The sequence below is a fragment of the Panthera tigris genome, chromosome A2, assembly GCF_018350195.1.
Source record: "Panthera tigris isolate Pti1 chromosome A2, P.tigris_Pti1_mat1.1, whole genome shotgun sequence".
Taxonomy (NCBI): Eukaryota; Metazoa; Chordata; class Mammalia; order Carnivora; family Felidae; genus Panthera; species Panthera tigris.
Window position 1 is genome coordinate 138,026,692 of NC_056661.1, and position 25,409 is coordinate 138,052,100.

At 37.0% G+C, this 25,409-nt stretch overlaps 1 long non-coding RNA gene across 2 annotated transcripts in view; it reads right to left on the reverse strand.

Annotated features, from left to right (window-relative positions):
* Positions 1–22,397, reverse strand: part of LOC122234457 — a 264,574-nt gene extending 242,177 nt beyond the window's left edge. For both annotated transcript variants that reach the window (XR_006212245.1, XR_006212247.1), the window contains exons 1-3: positions 22,363–22,397; positions 21,044–21,168; positions 14,389–14,507 (exon numbers count right to left, since the gene is read on the reverse strand). This is a non-coding gene — a long non-coding RNA (uncharacterized LOC122234457). The remainder of the gene's footprint in view (positions 1–14,388; positions 14,508–21,043; positions 21,169–22,362) is intronic.
* Positions 22,398–25,409: the final 3,012 nt, after the last annotated feature.

Below are 25,409 nucleotides of genomic sequence, written 5' to 3' on the forward strand. Positions count from 1 at the left end.
ATCTTGAATTGGATTTATTTTTATTTATCCTTACGCGATTTGAGATGCATTCCGAGCCTGATAATTTATGTCTCCTCAATTTGGGAATAATCAGCCATTATCTCTTCAAATATTATTTCTTTCCACTCTTGCAATTCTACCCTTTGGGGACTCTGATTAGATGTATGTAACCCTTTCACATTCTATTATCTACATGTCCTAACTTGTCTTTTCCATTTCCTCCTCTTTGCTGAATCCTTAATAATTTCTTTAAATCCATCTTGTAGTTTCAATGGTTATATATTTTTTTTATTTTTTGAATTTCTGGTTTGTTCTCCAGGTTTGCTTTGCTATTTTAAATCTTATCACTTACTTATTTTTGTGGTTTCCTATTTTTATTCCCTTAAACATATATTCATAAATTGTTTTATATTTCTGATCATTACTATGTTTGGATCCTTGAGGGTCTAATTTTGTTATTTATTGTTTCTACTGACACTTGTTCATAGTAGCTTGTTTCCTCTTCTGTTTTGAAATGTTGATTTATTAGATCATTTTTTCTTCTGGCTTTCATCTAAGAAAATAGGGGTGCCTCGGTGGCTCAGTCGGTTGAACGTCCAACCTCGGCTCAGTCATAATCTCACATTTTGTGGGTTCGAGCCCCATGTCAGGCTCTGTGCTGACAGCTCAGAGCCTGGAGCCCACTTTGGATTCTGTGTCTCCTTCTCTCTCTGCCCTTCCCCCCACCTCAAAAACAAATAAATGTTAAAAATTTAAAAAAAAAATAGAAAATAGTGTTGGACAGTAGATGAAGACACATCATTTCAAACCTATCTTTCTCTTGACCTGTGTTTCAAATTTTTCTTTCTGTTTCTCTGTACTTTTTCCCCAGAAATGTCGTTAGGCCTATTTTCCAATTTACTAACACTTTTTTTCAGTTATTTGCTCTCTAAATCACTCATTGTTTATTTTTAATTAAATAATTATTTTTCATTTACAGAAACTCACCACTGTGCTTCACATATTCCTGTTCTATTTTCACACTGCCCAAGGCTTTCCTTTGTTTCTTTTTTTAAATTCCTTCTACTTCACTTTTAATAAAATACTAGTACATATTTGTTTTGTATATAAATCCATACACTAGAAAGTATTCCTGAAATGTTAAAATCGTTGTTGGTGTGGCAAATTCTACCCTGTAAATATTTAAGAAATCATGAGAAAGAAAAGTTTATAATAACTGAGGAATTGCATCTTCTATTACTATCTTGCTTCTATCCTTTAGTGTTTTGACAAGAGTTACAGCAATTACTTTACAAGAGTGCATATTTTCATCACCAGCCAGATAACGTCCACAACCTTTCACCTTGATTTCTGACTGCAGAACAGTGGGATATTTAATCTTTCACTAACCACACTGGACCCTGTGGAACAGTACTACCATCATGAATGGATACACCTCTGTCACTGTTCCAGTGTCTCTGGTGGCAGTTACTGTGTCAGTGGAGACTGCCTCAGATTCTAACTGCAGCCCCTCATTATCTTTGCGGACACGAGGAATGAAGTCTTTTACTTCAGGCATAGCACAATATGGGGATGCAAATACAGAAAATGTTTCTTTATCTAACTGATAGTTATTCCCCTTTTTTACCTGAACTTTTAAAAATTCTATCTCCCGGTCCAAAAAGCTTGGATCATTTTTGATAATGGAATCTGGACAGTTTTCACAACAGGCCTGTTTTACTTTTTAGATGCTCGAGGCTTTGAATTGTTTGTTCATTACCTGTTATATCTTCTTTACTACTGAGGCTTGTTAAATGGCCTCCCTTAAATTTGTATTGGTGCCCCTGGAAATTTAATATTGGCTTGAATTTCAACTATTCCCTTATGGATGTCACCTATCTTAAAATCCACATCATTTCATTTTAAACTTCAATGTCCATTAATTCTGAACAAATGATAAACTATTTTACCCTCAGGATTGTTTTTGGTAATTAATCACATTGCCACGTACGCAAGAGCAGACAAAGCTGGAACCCTTACATTCATTCGACACCAATCAGTGCTGTAGAGATGGAGAGCCTGATAATGTAATCATTGATCACATGCAGCTATTTGAATTCAAATTTAAACTTAAATGAAATTAAAAATTCAGTTTCTCAGATATTCTAGCCACATTCTGAAAGCTCAGGAACCACACATGGCTGATGGCTACCATGATGGACAATGCAGGTATGGAATATTTTAAGCATCACCAAGAGTTCTACTAGAGAACACTACTGTAGAAGATGAACCATTTTATTCAAGGACTTCAACTGAGACTCTCACAGTGAAAACAAAATCTTTGTAAATAACAGTGTATAGAGCTTTAATCTGTGAGAGCACCAAGTTCCTTCCTACTTATGTGAATGACTTCATCAATTTTATTAGTGGTGTAGGTAGGAACCTCATAGTGCAACATAAAACTTGTACCTCTTATCCCATTTACAGCTACTATAATAAAGTCAGACTTCACGGTGAATTTTCATGTGACCGCACAGAGTGCCAGCAACTGTCCTTTTTTAAAGTAGTGCTGATCCATGAAGAGTTTTAACACATCAACCTTACAATTTATATTTTTAAGTGCAGTCATATCTCAACCATCATACCTTCTGTAGCCATTCCAAATAATACTTCTAAAAACCTCCTGTAAAATGATATTAAAGGATTCCATTTCTATGGAATGACCTCTAGAAACTCTCATTTTGTTATCCTCCATCTTGTGGATAGCTTTATCTCCAGAAATTTTAAATGTTCAGAATTAAAATGAAATAATCTTTCTTTCCAAAGTGCATGTATGACTGAATTTCACAGTCTCTCAGAAAGCAGTAAATAATGTCTTACTTACCTGTTTTGTAACACCAATTTCTTTCACTCATTGCTGTATGGCCTACACTATTCAGTGGATGGAGTTCACTGCCACTTTGATGCTGTGGCAGGAATCGTGAGGCACTACATTTTTTGCAGACACTTCCAGCATAACAATCCGACTTTTTGGTAGAACCTGAATTATGCAAATGTCCATATACCACGGTTTTCATAAATCCTGTACCAGTTTTTATATTAATTTCCTTCTGATTTTGAATCTTCTACTGGGGCCACTCCTGCTTGGCAACTTAAATTGTTAAGTACAAAACATCACTATCTCCACATTTGGTTTTAATCATAAATTATGTTCAAGTTTGTGCCATATGGGAATTGAGCTGGGACTGTAATCATCAATCAGGAATATGTACTATTCTGAAAAGGAGCAAAATAATGGAAAGTGATAGGAATGAAGAAAGGGAGGGAGGTAGGGAAGAAGGAAGGAAAAAAGGACTCAATGATTTTTCATTGGACAAATATGGCGTTACATTAAGATCTACCCTTGTTATGAGGACCATATAATTGAACTAGTTCCCTTTTCTCTGGAAAGAAAAGATCTACTCAATAACAGTCACTGATTTATCCTAAGTAATAGGTACTAGATTTCTCCTGGATACAAGAAAGAGATAATAGGAGGCTGGTTTTTAAAGATTGTGAGCTTTAGAGAATAAGTCAGTCTTCAGTCTCCAACTCACCTTCTTCCCTGGCCCGATCTCTTTTCCCCACCTAAAAATTAAAACTCTAGCTCCACCTTCCAAATCCCATAAGTCATGTCGTTATCAACACGTGTTTATTGCTTTGCTTTGATCTCCCCAGCCCCTTTTTATTTTGGCACCTGAAATTTACCTGTCTCCGTTGAGTTCAACTGTATATTGGGGTTTTTTTTAGTTTTTAGGTTTTTTTAATATGAATTATTTAAATTTTTTTGTTTCTTCTCTCCCTTTATTTTTTTATTTTATTTATTCTAAAGTTAGTTAACATACAGTAAAATCTTGGCTTCAGGAGTAGAATCCAGGGATTCATCACTTACATATGACACCCAGTGCTCATCTCAACAAGTCCCCTCCTTAATGCCCATCGCCCATTTCCTCCAGCCCCATCAACCCTCAGTTTGTTCTCTATATTTACAAATCTCTTATGGTTTGCCTCCCTCTCTGTTTTTATCGTATTTTTCCTACCCTTAGCCCTATGTCAATCTGTTGTGTTTCTCAAATTCCACGTGAGTAAAATCATGTGATACCTGTCTTTCTCTGATTGACTTATTTTGCTTGGCATAATACCCTTCAGCTCCATCCACACTGTTGCAAATGGCAAGATTTCATTCTTTTCCATTGTTGAGTAGTATTCCATTGTATATACCACATCTTCTTATCCCTGATGAACATGAATGCAAAAATTCTCAACAAGATACTAGCAAATCAAATTCAACAGTGCATTAAAAGAATTATTCACCATGATCAAGTGGGATTCATTCCTGGGTACAGGGCTAGTTCAAGATTCACAAATCAATCAACATGATTTATCACATTAATAGAAGAAAGGACAAGAACCATATGATCTGTCAATAGATGCAGAAAAAGCATTTGACAAAATGCAACATGCATTCTTAATAAAAACCCTCAAGAAAGTTGAGATTGAAGGAACATACCTTAACATCATAAAAATCATATATGAAAGGCCCACAGCTAATATCATCCTCAATGGGGAAAAACTGATCTTTCCCCCTAAGATCAGGAACACAAGCAGGGATGTCCACTCTCACCACGGTTGTTTCACATAGTGTTGGAAGTCCTAACCTCAGCAATCAGACAACAAAATGAAATAAAAGGCATCCAAATTGTCAAAGAAGAAGTCAAACTTTCACTCTTTGTAGATGACATGATACTCTACATGGAAAACCCGAAAGACTCCACCAAAAAACTGCTAGAACTGATACATGAATTCAGCAAAGTCACAGGATGTAAAAGCAATGTACGGAAAGTGGTCTTATTTCCATACACCTATAATGAAGTAACAGAAAGAGGTATCAGGGAATTGATCCTATTTACGATTTCATCAAAAACCATAAAATACCTAGGAATAAACCTAACCAAAGACATAAAAAATTTCTATGATGAAAACTATAGAAAGCTTATGAAAGAAATTGAAGAAGTCACATAGAAATGGAAAAACATTCCATGTTCATGGATTGCAAGGACAAATATTGTTAAAATATCAATACTACCCAAAGCAATCTACACATTCAATGCGATCCCAATCAAAATAGGACCGGCATTCTCCACAGAGCTAGAACAAACAATCCTAAAATTTGTATGGAACCACAAAAAAAAATACCCAATAGTCAAAGTAATGTTGAAAAAGAAAACCAAAGCTGGAGGCATCACAATCCTAGACTTTAGCTTGTATTACAAAGCTGCAATCATCAAGACAAATGTGGTATTGGTAAAAAAGAGACACAGAGATCAATGGAATAGAATAGAGAACTGAGAAATGGACCCAAAAATACATGGCCAACTAATCTTCCATAAAGCAGGAAAGAGTATCCAAGGGAAAAAAGACAGTCTCTTTAGCAAATGGTGCTGGGAGAACTGGACAGCAACATGCAGAAGAATGAAACTGGACCGCTTTCTTACACCATCTACAAAAATAAATCCAAAATGGATGAAAGACCTAAATGTGAAACAGGAAACCATCAAAATCCTATAGGAGAAAACAGGCAAAAACGTTTTTGACCTCAGCCACAGCAACTTCTTACTTGACATGTCTCCAAAGGCAAGAGAAATAAAAGCAAAAATGAACCGGGACCTCATCAAGATAAAAAGCTTCTTCACAACAAAGGAAACAATCAACAAAACTAAAAGGCAACCAACAGAACTGGAGAAGATATTTGCAAATGACATATCAGATAAAGAGTTAGTATCAAAAATGTATAAGCAACTTCCCAAACTCAACACCTGAGAAACAATCCAATGAGAAAAAGAGAAGAAATGAGAAGATGGCTAATAGAGACACGAAAAGATGCTCAACATCACTCAACATCAGGGAAGTACAAATCAAAACCACAATGAGATACCACCTCACACCAGTCAGGGTGGCTAAAATTAACAACTCAGGAAACAACAGATGTTGGCAAGATGTGGAGAAATGGGAACCCTCTTGCACTGTTGGTAAGAATGCAAACTGGTGCAGCCACTCTGGAAAACAGTGCAGAAGTTCCTCAAAAAATTAAAAAAAGAATTACCTACAATTCAGCCATTACACTGCTTGGAATTTATTCAAAGGATACAGGACTGCTGACTCAAAGGGGCACAAGCACCCCAATGTTTACAGCAGCAATATCAACAATAGCCAAATTACGCAAAGAGCCCAAATGTCCATCAACTGATGAACGGATTTTTTTAGTTTTAAAATTGTACTAATAATGTTTCCAAAATTATTCATTACTTACTATATAACTGATTCTGTGTGTGACAAATCTTTTAGCATTGATTATGGATTTATTGACAGAGAACAAAGTTTTCAGGATTCAAAATGTAGACAGTAAAGGGAAAAGGTAAAATCAGTTAAAAATAAAATCAAGCATTACAAACTGTCATCATTTATAATTCAATTAAATACTCTCTTTGGGGGCTCCTGGGTGGCTTAGTCAGTGAAGCCTCTGAGTCTTGATTTTGGCTGAGGTCATGATCTCATGGTTGTGGGATCAAGCCCTGCATTAGCCTCTGCGCTGACAGAGCAGGGCCTGTTAAGATTTTCTCTCCCTCTCTCTCTGCCCCTCCCCTACTAACGCACACCTGTGCTTGCATGCTCTCTTCTCTCTCTCAAAATAGGTAAATAAACATTACAAAATACTCTCTTTTGTTTATAATAGAGTTCTTTTAAAATTTTAATGAATAAAACTGGTACTATATCAATCATTTTAGGATTATTACCCCTGAGCATGAGATTTGATCTGGATTTCAATTATTTTCAAAGAACCCTCACCAATTAGGCTGCCATTGTCTTATTTTAAGTACTTCTCCAGGTTTTTTACTTTTTTTCATTATTTATCATGTTTCTTCATCATGATGCCTTTTTCAACTATGAATCTTATCAGCCTTTAGTGACTATGATTCACTTTTAAGTGGACCTAATAGTTCTTAATATTGCATCTCTGTTAACTCTGTATTGTAATATTGACCAACCCTCTTATATAAGAAATCCTGAAAGTGAGGGGATGGTGGGAGAAATGTGGGAGCAAGAGGTAACCAAACCTGTCCTCTCAGCACATACATACACCTGCACGGGCACCCATGTGTAGCCAGTCCTAAATAGAAGAACATAAAAGAGAGCTGCTCCCCTCAAATCGTTTTCTTGTCTGATTCACTCAAAGATAAGAAAGAACAATAAAAGCAATAAAAAAATTAAAACAAATTTAACACCACAGATAACTATAAATCATCAAATATTTATCTTTCATGTGTCTCCGGGGCTTATGGGGAGACCATCAATAGTTAGTCATGCAATCAGAAAATAAATGGGACCCATGAAATTTCTTGAAACTGACTCCAATGTTATGAAATCATGTGTGGTGTGGACAGTTGTAGCAATTATCCACATGGGTCTTCCACTGAAGAAGGTGAGGAACCCTCATGCTGAGATGAAGGGCAAAGTTTTTAATAATTTGGAAAATATTTTCTGAGAGGCCACGCATTTGAATCCACGGTCTTTCTGGAAACGAAGCCTTTATATTTAATAATTTCTCGTATATGATCCAACTTATTTCCTTATTTTCCCACTTATTTCTCTCTCATTTCATTGTTAGGTTGAGGGGGGCTGTTAGAATTATTTTTTAGGGGTGCCTGGGTGGCTCAGTCACTTAAGCATCTTACTTCGGCTCAGGTCATGATCTCCCAGTCTGCAAGTTCGAGCCCCGCGTCAGGCTCTGTACTGGCAGCTCGGAGCCTGGAGACTGCTTCAGATTCTGTCTCCCTCTCTCTCTGCCTCTCCCTCACTCGTGCTCTGTCTCTATCTCTCAAAAATAAATACAAGCATTACCAAAAAAGTTTAAAAATATTTTTAATCATACTTGGGTTCTATTTTCTCAAACTGCATCATTTTGCTTGACTTCTCCCACAGCCTTTACCACTTTACCCCACTCATAAAACCTGGCCTTGTAAGTTGCACTTGCTAAGGGCTTGTAAGGATTGCCGTAAGGATTGCCATTCTTTCTTAGTTGGGCCCTCTCCTCAGCAGGGGACACAAGAGGCTAGGGAGATAGAGAAGGAAGGGAGTTAGTGTGGTGGGACGCCATGAAAGCACAGCAGAAGAACCTATGTAGTTGTAACTCTTTGGGTTCAATCATAGATTTTCTCATCTCTAATTCAAAATCGGAGCTTTAACCCTACGCCATTTTAATCTTTACCTAAAACTCAAAGGTTTTCTGATTCCTCTCCGCCAGATACTTGCTTCATTGAATACTCATTCTCTGTTGAAATGTTAAACTTCTTTTTCTCCAGTGACTAAAAGAGGAGGGATGGAAGACAGAATGAGTGCAACCAGAATTACTTTTGGAAATATAGTGGAGAGAAGTTGAGTCACCTCCAGATGGTGGCTTCTATTTCCTCCTTAGAAGTTTTTTGCTGAGAGTTGAGAGTGTAAGGGTACAGACAGGTCAGATATTTAAGGAGAGGAGAAAAGGAATAGAATAGTGTGTAGTTGAAGAACAAGCTGACTTGGAAAATGAGATCAGGTTTCTGGCATACTTGGAATACATTTTCAGCTTAATAATTATAAATTTATAATGAAATCCATATACTTTATTTTGGATTTTTCTTCCAGTACTCTAGCTGTCATCCAAAGGCATAAATAAATAGATAATTGGGTTCATTCTAGTTTGGCATTCTGTCAAACAAGGGGAAGTGAATTTGGGATATTGGCAACAGGAAAATTAAAATGATGAACTGTAGAAATGATGAGGCTAGAAAGGGAAGTAGAGACAGGAGCAATCTGACAGATGGGAAGAAAATATGAGGATAAATGGCCCAGAAATCACAATAGTGTTTAAGTACAATCCCAGTACAATTAGTTAAATAAGGAAGTTGGAAATATCAGTTGGGATTAAAGAGTGGACTATTTAAATCAGCACTTTTGAAGGCAAAGACGCTTTAGGTGAAGAAAAGTTCCATTGCTGTGCATGAAGTGAACATGTAGTAAGATGGAATAGAAGTGAAAATAATCAGAGAAGAAGCATTATCAGTTGGGGTAGGAATACTCCCTACACTCATGGAGTCGGACAAGAACCAGAGCTATGTTAAGGAAATACAAAATACTATGGGAGGCTAGGAGATAATCTGTGGGCTTCCTTAACATAGCTTTAATCACTATAAATACCTGGTGCTTCTTTGTCTCCATGAGCATAGAAACTATGTCTACCTTGGTTATCTCCAAGATCTAACACAGTTCCTGGAACACAGAGGCTTAATAAGTATTTACAGATGAGTGAATGCGTAAATAAATGATGGAAAAAAGGATGCTGTGAAAGGTGACTGTAGCCACTTTCCAAGATAACTACCAATGAGCTTTGGCTCCTAGTGTTCATATCCTTATGTACTTATGTCCCATATTTTATCAAGGCTGATTCGTGTGACCAGTAGACTATGGTAGAAGAGAAAGTGTGTCCATTCTGAGAGTAGTGTATAAAGCCTATAGCCTCCATCTTGGATTACTTCTGCTGACAGAAGACACATCATGAGCAGCACATGGTGAGAAACTGAAGTTCCCTGCCACATCCATATGAATGAACTTGGAAGCTAATCCAAATGCCACTCAAGTCTTCAAAGACTGGAGTCTCAGCCAACAGTTTGATTACAATCTTGTAAGAGATCCTGAGCCAGAATCACCCAGCAAAGCCATTCCTAAATTCTTAATCCTCAGAAACTGTGTGAGATAGTTATGTTAGTTTCTTAAAGCTGTTAATTTTTGAAGTATTTTGTTATGCAGCAATACATAGCTAATACAGATGGTAAGCTATTTTCACAGAACATTTCACGATTTGTTCTCCACTCTTACTCCATCCAGATGAAGGGTTCCCCAAACTTCCACCATCCTCGGGCCCCTACTTTTGATTGGTATCATTTTAGGAAGAAGAGTCTTTTCACCCTGTAGGTGCATGGAATAATCAGGAAAAAACAATTGTTCCCTAGTCTCAGTACATAATTTACATTTCCTCCTATTTGTGCACAGAATCATAAACAATGTCTCCTCTTTTTACTATGTATTATAATAGTTTCAAGAGTCTGGTACTTCTACCTTAGCAATAAAATGTCACATGAGTACAAATTTTATGTTTAAAGACATAAAATACCACTATGTTATGGCACAATGACTTATTTTCTCATTTTGTGAGATTATATAGGCTGCCACAAAAGGTGTAAAGACTTTTGAAATTTCAATGATTTCCCAACCCGCGCTGATTTATTGCCATATTTGGCATCTTCTTCAGTTCTTCTCAGAAGCAAAAGCAAGTCAGTATAAGCCATAATTGACACAAGCCACAAAATGCACTTTCAGCATAGGATGACTCCACTAAAACTTAGTTTAGTTCATTCCATTTTTAATTCTAAGCAATTTAAGCTTCAATAATAATAAACCCAAAAATAAATTGAAAATTTTAGGGATAATTAATCAGGTGCAATATAATTCCTGCTCAAGCATTGCTTTTAATTCATCATATTGCTGAAAAAATGAAGCCTTACACGATAAAACATATTATATTAAGGATAGTTTAAAAGGTCATTATATTTGTCAGAAAAAGCAGCTAAATGAATTAAAATGAATGCTGCCTATTTTGCAGATGGCATGTTTATGTTCAATGGATATTTTAGACAATTCCAGAATAAACATTTTAATGAATATCAAATTGACACAGTTAATTGATAATTTCCCAAATAAACTCTGTAAAACAAAATAACAGCTATTTTATAAAAATATAATTTTACCATATGAGGTATCTCATCTGTATAAGATATAGCGACATATAATAACCAAAATTTTAGATAATATCGTTTCCTCTACATGTGCGATGAAAGTACCAAATGTTTCTTTGTATCTTACTTAAGGATAATATATATTAAAAACGTGGACCTATCTTTATGAGACTGAGTGGATATTGAAGGATTATTACGAATTTTTTGCCCAATTTTTCATATCTATCAAAAAATGTTTATACTTATGTAGTGTTATCCTATGTCACAGTAATAAATTATGATTGAGCTTTACATTTGTTATAGTAGATGGCATTCAATTCTTTGGTTAGATTTGACTTCTAAGACAGATTACTTTGAAGGACAATTAGCATTGTGAAATTTGCTCTAAAATAACTTCAACATACATTGAAACTTGTTCTTGTTCACCTCCAACACAGGCATGCATCATTATATTTTGCAACTCACTTATCCTGAAAGACAGCTTGAAAACTCAACACATCAGACAGAATGGAGGGCCTGTAATTCCTAATAAGATATCTATTTCCATAATAAAAAAGAGCTTGGGTATATCCAATAACCACTTTTTAAAAATGTGTTAAACATAAGCACAAGAACAGTAGCTGAAGAGGTGTCTCATTTGCTCATGTACTTACACGTTGGCAGTAGAGACTTCAGCGCTTCCACACCATATTTACAGACAGCAAAACTGCGACACACGCATGCATACACAATATATATTTCCCCTAATGTCCATATGGCTAGTAGTACTCATTAAAATAGAGCTTGCTAGCTCCTTGAGGGCAAGGACAGACCTCTCTTGTGGTTCTTCGTACCTACCTTCTCTCCCCATCCCTAGGGTACGTAGCACAAGGTACAAAACAGGTAATTAATACCCATTTTTAGTTGAGTTGACAATGCTCACGCAAACATTTTTTTTGATGTCATAGCTTTTTATCTGCTGCTAGATCTTATTTTGTGTTAACTATGTTAGAGATATACTGCAACTGAATTTATTTATGTTCTCAGTGCTAAATATTACTTTAGACATTTTTGTTCTGCCAAAAAACCTAGTGAAGACAGACATAGAATAACTAAACCATTAAGTTAAGAACACTAGTGTTAACAAAGCAAGAAAAAAACATTGTTAATGGATTTTAGTCCCATTGTATATACCACTTAGGCAGACACCGTTGTGTATTTGGCTGTTCACAAAAAAAGAGCTTTCAATCTCCGGACACACTTGACTGAGACACTAGATCCAAGGCTTACACATGAGAAGGGACCAGCCAGTTCACCTCATCAAGTGGTCCACAATTAAGCTGTGTTCTTCTAGCAGGGCTCTGAAAAGCAGCACAGTCCCTGCTTCCTCCCTTTCTTGGTGCTCCCAATCAAAAATGCATCCCTATTCATTCAAATTATTTTCATGAACATTACTAAGGAAATTGGCAAAGTTTAATGATTTAAAATGGGAAATTTCAAATTTTTCATAATTGTATAAAAATTATAAATTATTTAAATAGATATACAGTAACTGTGTCTAACTCTATAAATGTCTGTAGATCCCAATTTTCCTTCTCAGGGTCTGCATAGAAGCCAAGTTGAAGTTTTCTTCTCCATTCCTACTCTGTCCAGAGGGAGGATTCCCTAAACTTCCACCATCTTTCCTGTCCCTAATTTTGAGTGGCATAAAGAGTCTGCTCAGCCTGTAAGTATGTGGAAGAAGTCAGGACAAAACAACTGTTGCCTGGTCTTAGAGGGTAACTTACATTTCTCCTAGTTTTTACATCCATACATACCTCTGTCCTCTGCCCAGAAGAGGCCCCTACACAGGCATCTCTTCAGAACAAAATCCTATAGAAGTGAGTATGCCCTTCAGCTCCTAATCTCATATCTATGAATTTATCCTCAGGTATGAAAATTTTAAAGGAGATAACTTTAAACATTCAGAATTATATTCCAACAGTGTTCATAATAGTAACAATTGAAAAGAGTCGATAACTTGCAATGGGGAAATTTTTAATAAAATTGTGATTTAGTCATTTAGTGAAATATCAAGGAAACATTATGGTTATGAACATTAGATTGTAAAGTATAAAAATCTGCTGCCTGTGATCACTAAGGTATCTGTACAATGAGGAACTTCCAAAACAGCTGCCAGATCCAGAATTATGTCACCTTGGTCTGATTTGCAATGAAAAGTGGGGGGACCACATGCCTACCCACATTCACTTCCAAAGAGGCCTCCCTCAGGTCATCTGATGAGTGTAACTGTAGCTTCAAGTAAGTCTGAGAAATGTAGATTTTTTTTTAGCTTTCCAGCTTCTGCATGCTACAAGGGGTTGGAATATATGTTGAGGGAGGTAATCCACAGGATTTGTTGCTGCTGTTAGGAAATGAACAGTTGCTTTTATCCAGCATAGTTATATAGGTGGGGAGGAGCCAATGAGGCACAGGTACAGGATCAATGGGCATTTTTCAGGAAGCATAATTTCTAAAACTAGCATATTCAGAAAAAAAAATTATTATTTTAAAAGAAAATGTTTAATAATAGAACGTTTGTCAATGACTAAGGTATTCTAAATTCTTGTTAAATGGATGAAATCATAAATGATAGAATTGTCAGCCTAGTGTTGTAGAAAGAGGACTAAGCTGAGGATCAACAGATTCGTGTTTCAGTTCTGGTTTTATTATCCACTAAATAGATTACTTAGTAACTTAGTCATTCAAGTAAATAACTAGTTACTCATACGAGATCTCTGAATAATGCCAGTTTATTGAAATATAGAAGAGATTTCTAAGTTTCTTACCAATTCCTCAAAAGTGTTAAATTTCACCATTACTATATCACGATCATCTAATCTATTGACTTCTTATGTAAATTTTAGCTTATTTAGTATTATTTTTGTGAAAAGGAGAAACCACTTGTGCCATATATACCATATGTGCATTGTCACTCTTTTTCTACAATAATGATAATCCTTGGAAAACTAGGTTGTATGAACTTTAGAATATTCCATGTAATTGTCTTCCCCCACCCTCCAAATGTTTATGCTATGCTGGAATCACTATGGTATCTTATAATTGCTCATTACTGGGAAATTTATTTTTATTCCTTGGATAAAGAAAGGAACTACTATTTATTGAGCATATGCTTTATCAGACACTGTGTTAGACACAGTGAACGCGATCTAAACTACCTTTGGCTATAGAAAGCATTAAACAATCATACCTGAATTGATCGCTACCTGAAATGCGATCTAAACTACCTTTGACTATAGAAAGCATTAAACAATCATACCAGTTGGATTTCCGTGGAATTTTTAAATTTACAAAGGACATTCACACATTTTATCTCACTGAATCCTCATGAGAACCTTGTAAGATATAAAATTTTTACCAAGGAAGCAAGTGAGCTTCAGGTCAGTAATCTGTTCACGGTCACACAGCAAGCAAATGGCTGAGTCCTGACAGGTCTCTGTGTCTCAGAACCCACATCAGCCTTTTCACTATAATATCTTGTATACTGCACATGAAGACAAACCTTCATTAACTGACACGACTCTGCTAGAGTTCATTTTTCCCTTTTGCTTTGGGCAGGACGGCTCAATTCCAGGCAAAGCCAGCACTTGCTCCCGTTATGTTTCTTTCCTGATTGGCGGCCTACAAAACATAGTCATTCCCTTTAACAAAGATTGAAGCTTCACCTTGCTAAGGAAACACCCTAATATGATCAATTTATGGCAACATAGGATTATTTTATTTTATTTTATTTTATTTTATTTTACTTTATTTTACTTTGATTGAATCAACTACCAGAAATTATAGTTCTAACATATTTAAATCTTTGTAAAAAATGGTATCGTAAAATACTGTCAAGAGGCATGTGTAAGATATATAGGATGAGGAAAACTTTCTTCTACCAACATCACATTTGCAGTAGGCTTGTAAGATCAAAAATGAGGCTGAAAATTAACTCTAGGTCCTAGGCACAGAAGCAATGGAGCTGTCTTTTGGAATATTGTCACTAGCAGTGCCATACTGTCAGGGGAAAAAAAATTAAATAAGAAACCCTTGCATGTGAAAATTAATCCATCAATAGTCTAGTTTCCATCATAGAGAAAAATAAACTCACATTTGAATTTGCTTCATAAAAATAGAATAATATAAAAGAACAATGACAATGAATAAAAACTATTATTGCTAGAAACAGATCCAGGTCCAGGGTGAGTTCTTTAAATGGAATTAGAGGACATTAAAACGGGAAGTGATGTTACAGAGCTATAAACCATTAATTATGATACTACTTAACCTTATGTCCTAAGAATTTATGATGTATGTACATATATGTTCAAGGGATTAAAACTAGTATTAAAGTTATTTTGAGCTGTTAAATATTTTTAAAAAGTAAGAAGGGAAAAATGACATACTTCAAATACAATAAGTGCAGTCTATTTGATTTGATTGAAGATATTATACAAGGATTTTTCCTACAAGTCCTAATTCAAAACTTCCACTCTTCAACACACAGAACCATATGTTATGAAATATTCCTAATCAGGTCTTCATTTAGGATGACATACTCATTCTTGGCACCAAATAAATAGCATTTGAAGACCTGCATAAGTTTGTGGGAGTACAAACACAAAGAATCTGTTCCTACTCTTATGTTTAAGACCAAGGACACAAGATAATCAAAAGGTACAGGTGAAAGAAATCCAAACAAAATAACTATCATCAACCGTCTGATTACTCGGAACAACTCTGTAATTTAACTTGGGGAAAAAAGACTTCTTAGGAAATATAATAACCAGGTCAGCATATAATAGGATTTTGAGTGGAATTTTCCCTGTAATCTCAGAATTTTAGCTAAGGTACAAAGCCAAAACTTAAATGCAAAATTCTACAACAAAACAAAAATTTGGGTGAGACCCTTAACACAACATTTTCTAACAGGCTATAGAAATAGGTCTGCAACCACCACCTAGGGAATGGCAGAAAGCATTAAGTTCTCTAAGAAGTATAGTGTTGTGTTGAGAGGGTTTTCTTTCTTTGTGCTATCCTTCCCCACTCCTGCCAAAGCCAAGTGATTAGAATGGGAGGATGATTCTAAGTGAATTGTTCATAAACATGTGTGGTGTCATCCCAATTAAAGGTATTTAATACAATGAACTGAACATATACTTTTAACCCTACTCATTATAAAAACCCTACTTGGGGCGCCTGGGTGGCGCAGTCGGCTAAGCGTCCGACTTCAGCCAGGTCACGATCTCGCGGTCCGTGAGTTCGAGCCCCGCGTCAGGCTCTGGGCTGATGGCTCAGAGCCTGGAGCCTGTTTCCGATTCTGTGTCTCCCTCTCTCTCTGCCCCTCCCCCGTTCATGCTCTGTCTCTCTCTGTGCCAAAAATAAATAAAAAAAAAAAAAAAAAAAAAAAAACCCTACTTAAACAACAGTTTGCAGAATTTTTAAAGGAATGATATCACAAGAACAAAGAAAACAGGAGAAAAAATACTTGCAAAAGCAGATAAACTGAGAAAAATCAGAATCTGAAAATCAGAATGAAAGTTTATGGATCTACCAGCCCTGAGAGAGCTGGATCCTAAACTGGCAGTGGTGAAGGCCAATAAATAACCCAATTTGCATTGCTCATCCCTGAAAACACTCCAGTAGTTGGAAGCACCAGATGCTTTGGAAGTAGGGGGAAAAGATGGTTTTAAAAACAGCAGATTGGCTGAAAGTCTGTTTAAGGAGAAGTTAGAGTCTTAGATCCTCTCACTTATTTCATATATTCACATTACCATATATATATATGAATATCAAGATATATTACTATATCTTATAGTATATAAAATCTGTATACTATATATCTATATAGTATATCTATATGGTATATATATCAGAAGATATATTACTATAGCTTCTCCAACCTGGTAGACAATGGAGGTTTTAGTTTCTGGAGAGGATAAAACACAAGGTAGAATGCAGCATACACAAAACAATTATCGGATACTACTTTTAAAATGCACTTAGAGACCAAAAAGAGCCCTTGAGAATTAAAAATATGTCAAGGGAAACAGTAAACTCAATATGCATGTTGGAAGCAAGGTGAGATCTCCTAGGAAACAAAATATCCCAGGGAGGGAGGGAGGGAGGAAGGGAAGGAAGGAAGGAAGGAAGGAAGGAAGGAAGGAAGGAAGGAAGGAAGAAAGGAAGGGAAGAAGGGAGGAAGGGAGGGTGGGAGGGAGGAAGGAAGGAAAATTTATGGAGTGCCTTAGTTTGTTTGGGCTGCTATAACAGAAATACCATATACTGGAAGGCTTATAAGCAACTTATAAGAAATTTATTTCCTATAATTCTGGAGGCTGGAAAATCCAAGATCAGGGCACTGGCAGATTCAATATCTGCTGAGGACTAGCATCCTGGTTCATAGAACAAGCCCCATGTTGAGTGTAGAGATTACTTAAAAAAAAAAAAAAAGAGTATGAACAGCTTTGGAAGTCTGACATCAATATTGTTGACAGCTGGAAGAAAATAGAGAAATTGCTTCAAAATTCTGAGCAAAAATTATTTTCAGTTCAACTCCCAGACAAAATCAAGACAAGGGTAGAGACAAGGGTAAGAGATGTTTTTAGATAGACAAAATCCTCAAATTTTACCTCCTGCTCATACTTTCCCAGTAGTGGACACTGGAAACATCTCTGGCACAAGCGAGAGGTGACAAGAATCCTCAGGAAGATGGGGCACCTGGGTGGCTCAGTTGGTTAAGCATCCAACTTGGGCTCAGGTCATGATCTCCAGGTTCGTGAGTTCGAGCCCCACATTGGGCTCTGTGATGACAGCTCAGGGCCTGGAGCCTGTTTCAGATTCTGTGTCTCCCTCTCTCTCTGCCCTCCCCCACTGATGCTCTGCCTCTCTCCTTCAAAAATAAATAAACATTAAAAAAATTTAAAGAATCCTCAGGAAGACAATGGAAGGAGATCTCAGGAGGAATGGTTTGCAGGGACTTAAAGGCAACCAGTCCAGATTGAAGCAGATCAGTTTATGGCTGTGTTTTCTCTAAAAATACTAAAAGTAGAACACCTGTTGTCTCTAAAAGTATTGAGAGAGGATTTCTATTATTTGGCAAATATTTGAGGTGGAAGCATAATGTGTACCCAGAAAATAAAAAAATTAACGGAAAAGACAATTTTAATCCCAAAGATGATGAAAATCATAGTATACTGTGTGAGGATTTACATGTCATAACAATGTAAATTCTTGTTTTAAGATTTGTAAAAATGTTTATTTAGTTATTTTGAGAGAGACAGTGTGTGTGTAGGGGGGAGGAGCAGAGAGAGAGGGAAAGCGAGAACCCCAAACAGGCCCCGCACTGTCAGCCCAGATTCCATGAACCACAAGATCATGACCTGAGCCAAAATTAAGAGTCGGGTGCTTAACCGACTGAGATACCTAGGCACCCTAACAATATAAATTCTTAACAGTTATTAAGACAAAATTATAACATAACCCTCTTGGGAGGTTGGGAGGGAGGAGATTTTATGTATGGTGGGCAAGGATGTAGGTAAAGGATGGATAATTTTTCCATTTGGGGAAGACAACAGATATAGAAAGATCAAGAAGTAGCAATATAAGCATGTCATTTAGAGGCATGACTACCAAAAGACATAGCTAAATGAATTAAAGTCGGTTGCCTCTGTAAACGAGGAAACGGTAGAAGGTACTGATGGCAAGAGGCTGCTGTGTTTTTGCAAAGAGCTTTGTAAAACATTTACTCTAGCAATAAATGTATAGTTTCAGAAAAAAATGAACTCAAAAGCAAGTAGAAGGCCACTGCTTGTGTGAAGGGAAAGCGCCCCTCGCTCCCCATGTTGACACTACCTGGGCTGCAGAACTGCTAGTCTGTACCTTTACAGGCCTGAGTTGAGGAAAGTGAGCCCAGGCTGAAAGAAGAGGCAGCCTCGTGGAGCAACTGGAAGCACTGGCATGGCAAGAACGCAAGGATTGTCCAGTGTATTCGTTTTCTAGCTGTCATAACAGATTACCACAAATCTAGTGCTTTAAGACTAATTTACAGCTTTAATTGACAATTTTATAGTTCTGTAGATCAGAAGTCTGACCCAGGTCTCACTCAACTAAAGTCAAGGTGCCCGTAAGGGCTGCCTTCTCTTCTGGAGTCTCTAGAAAATGATGTTCCTTTGCCGTTTCCAGCTTCTAGGGGTCTCCCACATTTCCTGGCTCGTAACCTTCTTCTTCCAGCTTCACAGCCAGTAACAGCGCGTCAAGTTCTCCTCACATCACACCACTCTGACCTAACCTTCTGCCTCCCTCTTCCACTCTTAAGGCCCTCCATGATTACACTGGACCCCCCCAGGTAATTCAGGAGAATCTCTCATTTAAAGTCAGTTGATGAGAACCTTAATTCTGTCTGCAACCTTGATTTCTCTTTGCCATGTAGCATGACACATTCATAGATTCCAGGGATTCGATGTGGAAATCTTTGGAGGACCATCTATTCTTACCATGATTTAACACACCTAGGGACACAATGGACAGTTCAGAAGACATCTGGGCTTCACCCATCTTTCTAGTACTTCACCTGAGACAGATTCCCAATTCCCACTGATGTACTGTAAGGTAACCAGCCAGAAAGTTCCGAGGGGTAGATCAGTGGTTGTGTGCTTTAAGGGGGAAAAGTGGAGACAACTCTAGATGGTGTACAAAAGAAAACTTTGTAGTGGACAAGCTCAAAAGGACCAACATATTTGCTGAACTATCAAGAGTTGGACCAAATATTCTCCAAAAAGCATAGATAGCCAATCAATGACAGTCAGAAAAGTGACAAAAACAAAACAGAACAAAAACACAGTAAGAGGAGGACTGTGTCATCACACAGACAAATGGGGAAAGATTTGCCACTTCTCTCTGATATCTCTATCCCCAGGCTTAGAGAAGTCAGAACTTTTAGGAGATTTAGGAGCAGGAATCTTGTAAGAAGAAAGTACCACCACCAAGCTACTCGACTCTATCCTTGAAGAAGAAGAGCTTTGAATCCATACAATATTGATGCTGCAGACTTGATTGGAATCTTAATAAACAAAAGTGGCTGGAAAATTTATAGACTCTGACAAAGATTCAGTAAGAGATGGAAAAAGTAATTTATAGCATAGTAACTATCGAGGACAGTTCGGGAAAAAATTTTTAACTTATATTCTTACCTCTATGAGTCTATATTCTTCAACAACCTGTTACAAGTATATGAAAATCTGGAAAGCCAATTCAATTTGTATGTCACTTAGATTACATTAGCTCTGGGGAATACAAAAGAGAGGAACACGATGTCCCTCAAGTGAGCTGAAGGACCATGCTCTTTCCTCAGGCCCTTATTTCCAGCAATGGTTCTCTTTAAAACTATATTCTTTAAAATGAAAGAAGTGGGGTCCAAGCTAAAAGCAGTAAAATTATTTTTCATTTTCTAAGCAGCAATAGAAAGACTGGTGCTATTATAAATACAACCAATGAGTTCATGCCTTCATGATATTCAAGTATATAAATGGAATCAACATTTTTCTTTTCAAAGGTAAAAAAAAAGGTAGGAAAAATCAGGGAAGTGATTTGCTTTTGCAATATAAACTATTTGCTCTGCTGTCATAGTCAGTCTCTTTACCCTTATCTATCTACCTCTTCAACCCACTAAAAAGCCTTCAGGGACGGAGCAACATCTCAAAGACTGATGGAAGGTACAGGGTAACATGTAGTGAGCTGTTTCAACGCTAACAGTGGAAATTCATGTATTTTTCCTCTGAAAGACTGTAGAATAATTATTTTAAGCTTATTTATCTTGAGAGAGAGAGAGACAATGAGAGAGAGAGAGAATCCCAAGCAGGCTCCACACTGTCAGTGAGGAGCCCAATAGGAGCCTGATTAGGAGCCGCATGGGGGCCAGACGCTGGGCTTGAACTCAGGAACCATGAGATCATGACCCAAGCCAAAATCAAGAGTCAGACGCTTAGCTGACTAAGCCATCCAGGCACCTCTACAATAATTTTTAACATTCAGTACCTAAAATAGCAAAAACATGATCAATCATGCAATCATAACACAGTTCACTCTATCGATTTTCTCTGTTTATTTTATACTTTATATTCTCTCTCTCTCTTTTTTGATTTTTGCTCTGTGTAGGAGACACTTGTATTACTCACTGTTTGTTTCTCTTTTCCTTCTAGGCACACTGGAGAGCCAATGGGTTGGAAGTGAAGTGATATATGTCATGTCTGTATGGAGATATTTAAGTTGACAGTACAAGACACATCAGCACTCTCCTTCCCTGAAATTGTGAAAACACGTGTTGAGAAGAAGCCAAAAGCTCCAAGCGGCCTGGATTGCCAAACAACCACATTCAAGGTGACTATCCCGGAGAGTCACCTGAACCCTAACTAAACTGGCTTCAAGTGAGCAAAATAAAAACTTTAATTTTTTGTTATTGTCGTTACTGTAGTATAACCTAGCTCATCCTGACTGATAGACTCACTATGCATAACCTATTTCTCTATTTTGGTGTTAATTTTAATTTGCACTTATCCTTAGGCATTTCTTCACGTTACTAAACATGCTTGATCACCCTGCAAATTTTGATTTGTCAGATATACATATAGACAGAGGTATAGGCATAAATGTGATGAACAACCAGTCTCTTTGGAATATAAAGCTGGCAGGAATCTTGTCAATTCAGCTTGAGCCACAAGTCCTCACCAGGTGATATGGGAAATACTGGGCTACTGCTGCTTGAGATAGATGCTTTCCTAGGACTGAAAACGCAAAGTACATTTACGCACTGGAATCAGAGAAATTCCATTTTTCATTCCACTTCCACAACCACAAGTTCTTTGATTCTTAGTAATGCTAAATTCTTGCAGCCTTGGAAAACATCTGCAAAATGGGGGGATGATATATCTAATTTGTGGGGTTTGGAAGTAATTAAAGATAATGTAGGCAAGAATATTTGGCATAGAGTTAATAGTCAAGAGGATAAATATTACTGTAAATATACTATGCTTTCTGATGAGATTTTGGAAATTTACCAGGTGCTAGGGGCTTCGGGGAAGGAAACAAGGTTCTTAATGGTACCCCTTTGTTCTCTAGTTTTGATGTCTCCTTCCCTTCAACTCTCCTGTATTGATTTCCCAAATCTCTGTAGGGATTAGTTCCAAATGTATCTACTTATGTAACTGAAGAGAAACACAGGCCAATATGGCAGTTCGTGCTTATCCACAGGGGATATGCACCAAGACCCCCCGTGGGTGCCTGGATAGTGCTGAACCCTATATATGTTATGCTTTTTCCTATTATAAACATACCTATATAAAACATACCTGTATAAAATAAAGTTTACTTTATAAAGTAGGCACAGTAAGAGAGTAACAAGTAATAATAAAATAGAACATTTACAACAACAGACTATGATAAAAGTTATGTGAATGTGGTTTTGATCTCTTAAAATATCTTATTGTGCTGTACTCACCCTTCATGCGATGATGTGAGATGATAAAATGCCTGGGCGAAACTAAGCGAGGTAATGACGCAGCATTCTGACGTAAACTTAGGCTTCTATTGACGTTCTGCCGATTCATCAGAAGGAGGACCATCCATCTGCTTCTGGACCGCTGTTGATGGCGGGGAACTGAAACTGCAGAAAGGAAAACTGCAGATAAGGGGGAGTAACCGTATTCTTCTCAGGCTAATAATAATGTTATTTGGGCAAACAGCACATTTGGATTCCTGGAATGGCGTTTACCTCTCACGTCGCACATTGCTTATGTTATTGACATTTGACATGGGACAAGGTTCGTAAAGTATACTATGTATCAGGAAAGCAAAGTAGGATCACATTTCCAAGCATCTAAGGCACCGGTCTGAGTTTGGTAAGGGATTACTTGGCATAGAATCTCTTGATTTTCTTCAGGGTGTGGCAGTGTAGATTAATAATTAAGTATATGGGTTCACACCCAAGGTCTGTCACTTACGATCTATGTGATTGGACAAGTAATTTTGCCTCAGTTTTGTTTTTTTTTTTAATGAGACTGGGAAAATGGTAATGTTACACACATCGTTTGCTGAAGTCTTAAACAATTATAAACAGCGCCTTTAGAACAATGCTTGGCAGGTAATTGGTGCTATGTTAGTGTGGCTGTAATTACTACTGTGGTACAAGATTTCAGTATAGGTTGATCATTAGTTTTCTAGAACTCTGATTTATATTTATACCAGCTTCTTAATTGTACATTATCTGTTTGAGTTATAGCCTTTCTTATGAGAGTAACGAATCTAGCACATGAGGTGTTCTAGGCCTGTTAGCCTGAATTCTAAGTTCTAAGTCAAGACAAATATGTTATGAGCAGTCTAAGTCTGTTATCAAGGGAGAGGGGATGCCTCCTTAGTCCGAGGGTCTAGGTTAGTGACCAGGAACTGAAAGGGAAACATCAAAGGGGCTCTCTGGAACCTTGTTAGAAGCAGACAAGAGAAATAGCCAGTAGCATTTGCCTGAGAGATGCCCTTCTTTGATAAATTAGTTCACATATTTAAACATTTATTAATCACGGAATATGTGCCAGGCCCACTGATTAGGTGAAGAAATAATGGTAGAAACAAGATGGAATTTAAGAGTAAGCTGTGGAACATGACTGATTACATTGGGGGAGTGAGGAACAATGGCCAAGGAGACTTCTCAGGTTTTGTGGACCCTAGAAAATACCATTTGGGGAGGAATGATGAGTTTTTAGCTTCAGGTGCACAGTATTTACAAGGCTATTAGAGGGATGCCTAGGTGGCTCAGTCAGTTAAGCATCTGACTCTAGACTTTGGCTCAGGTCATGATCTCATGGTTTGTGAGTTCATGCCCCATATTGGGCTCCACGCTGGCAGTGCAGAACCTGCCTGGGATTCTCTCTCTCTCTCTCTCTCTCTCTCTGCCCCACCCCAGCCCTCTCTCTCTCTCTCAAAGTAAATAAATAAACTTACCATTACAAGGCTATTAGAATATGATTTTTTTACCTTTAAAGAGCACTATAAATGGAATAAGGAAAGCAGAAACTTTAGTGGTTTGAGAAAAATTGGAAGGTGAGGAAATGGAGATAATGATTGTGGTCTATTCTTACAAGAAAATTATGAAAGAAGACACACCTGGTACCATAATCATATAATGAGACATGTGGTCAAGAGAAGGATTTTTTTTTTTACTGGAAAAATATTTTAATAGCTTGGTGAGAAGAATAAATTGGGAGAGAGAGATTCAGAGAAATGATGGAGCATTGGCTCCAGAAGACGTGGGGTTTCAGGTTAGGTTTAGCAAAAGAAGGAAAAATCTCATTATCTGGGAATAGAGTAAAGGAAAAGTTATTTCTACAAGGGAAGGGAAGAGATTTGTTCTGGGTCCCTAAAATCAAGGGGATGGCAGTTATAGAGATATCATATTTTGGCTAAAAATAAAGATAAACAAAGTGGTTTTTAATGTCAAAAATATAATAGATCAGGGGCACCTGGGTGGCTCAGTTGGTTAAGCATCCGACTTCAGCTCAGGTCATGATCTCACGGTTTGTGAGTTCGAGCCCCGTGTCAGGCTCTGTGCTGACAGCTCAGAGCCTGGAGCCTACTTCGGATTCTGTGTCCCCCTCTCTCTCTGCCCCTCCCCTGCACATGCTCTGTCTCTCTCTGTCTCAAAAATAAATAAAACATTAAAAAAATGTTTAATTAAAATATGTATATAATAGATCACGTAGAGTGGTTTTACATTATTTTTGACGGTGGATAGGCAAGATACAGCTAAATGACCATTTATCAGAAATGTTTATGCATTTGAAATACAGAAGCTCATTTGAATGACCCAATCCAATGCTGATTTTCTGATTTGCAGAACTTATTTTACACATTTGCTTTCTACTCTAACACCATCTTGGACAGTTTTCAAAGACCTAGAGAGCAGACAAATATTGATTTTAAATTAAGCTTGTTGAAAGACTTTAAATCCCATGCTTGCCTCTAGTAGAACAAAGAGAAGTGCATTTTCACCTTTAAATGGCAAGGAAAGGAAAGTAGCATTAGGTTTATTAAACCAAAATTTGGTTATGTGGGTCTTTGTAATACAATACAAATTTGAAGAGATTCTCTTGGAACTCATTTGAATAATGGAGTTCAGATAATAGTTGTTGGGGTAAAAGAAAAATATGATTATTCTGATTCATAATGGAGAGTTAGTGAAGTGGGGAGAAGGGAGCCAGATGTGTAGATATTGAAATATCAGTCATTATCTTATGACCAGGACAATGTAGAAGAGGAATCACCTTTCTATTCCAAAGAATGCAATTCTCCTAGTACAACGAACAACTATCTTAATACAACCAACAATTAACAATATAGCACATTTCTGACTTACATTGAAGATAGTCATCCACAAATAATTTGCAAAATGGATGGTTATTTTAGTTATAATTTTAATTTTTAAACTATTTTAAAATGAAAATATATAAAATATGAAAAAAGATTATTCTGCTAATATACATAGGAAGAATTATC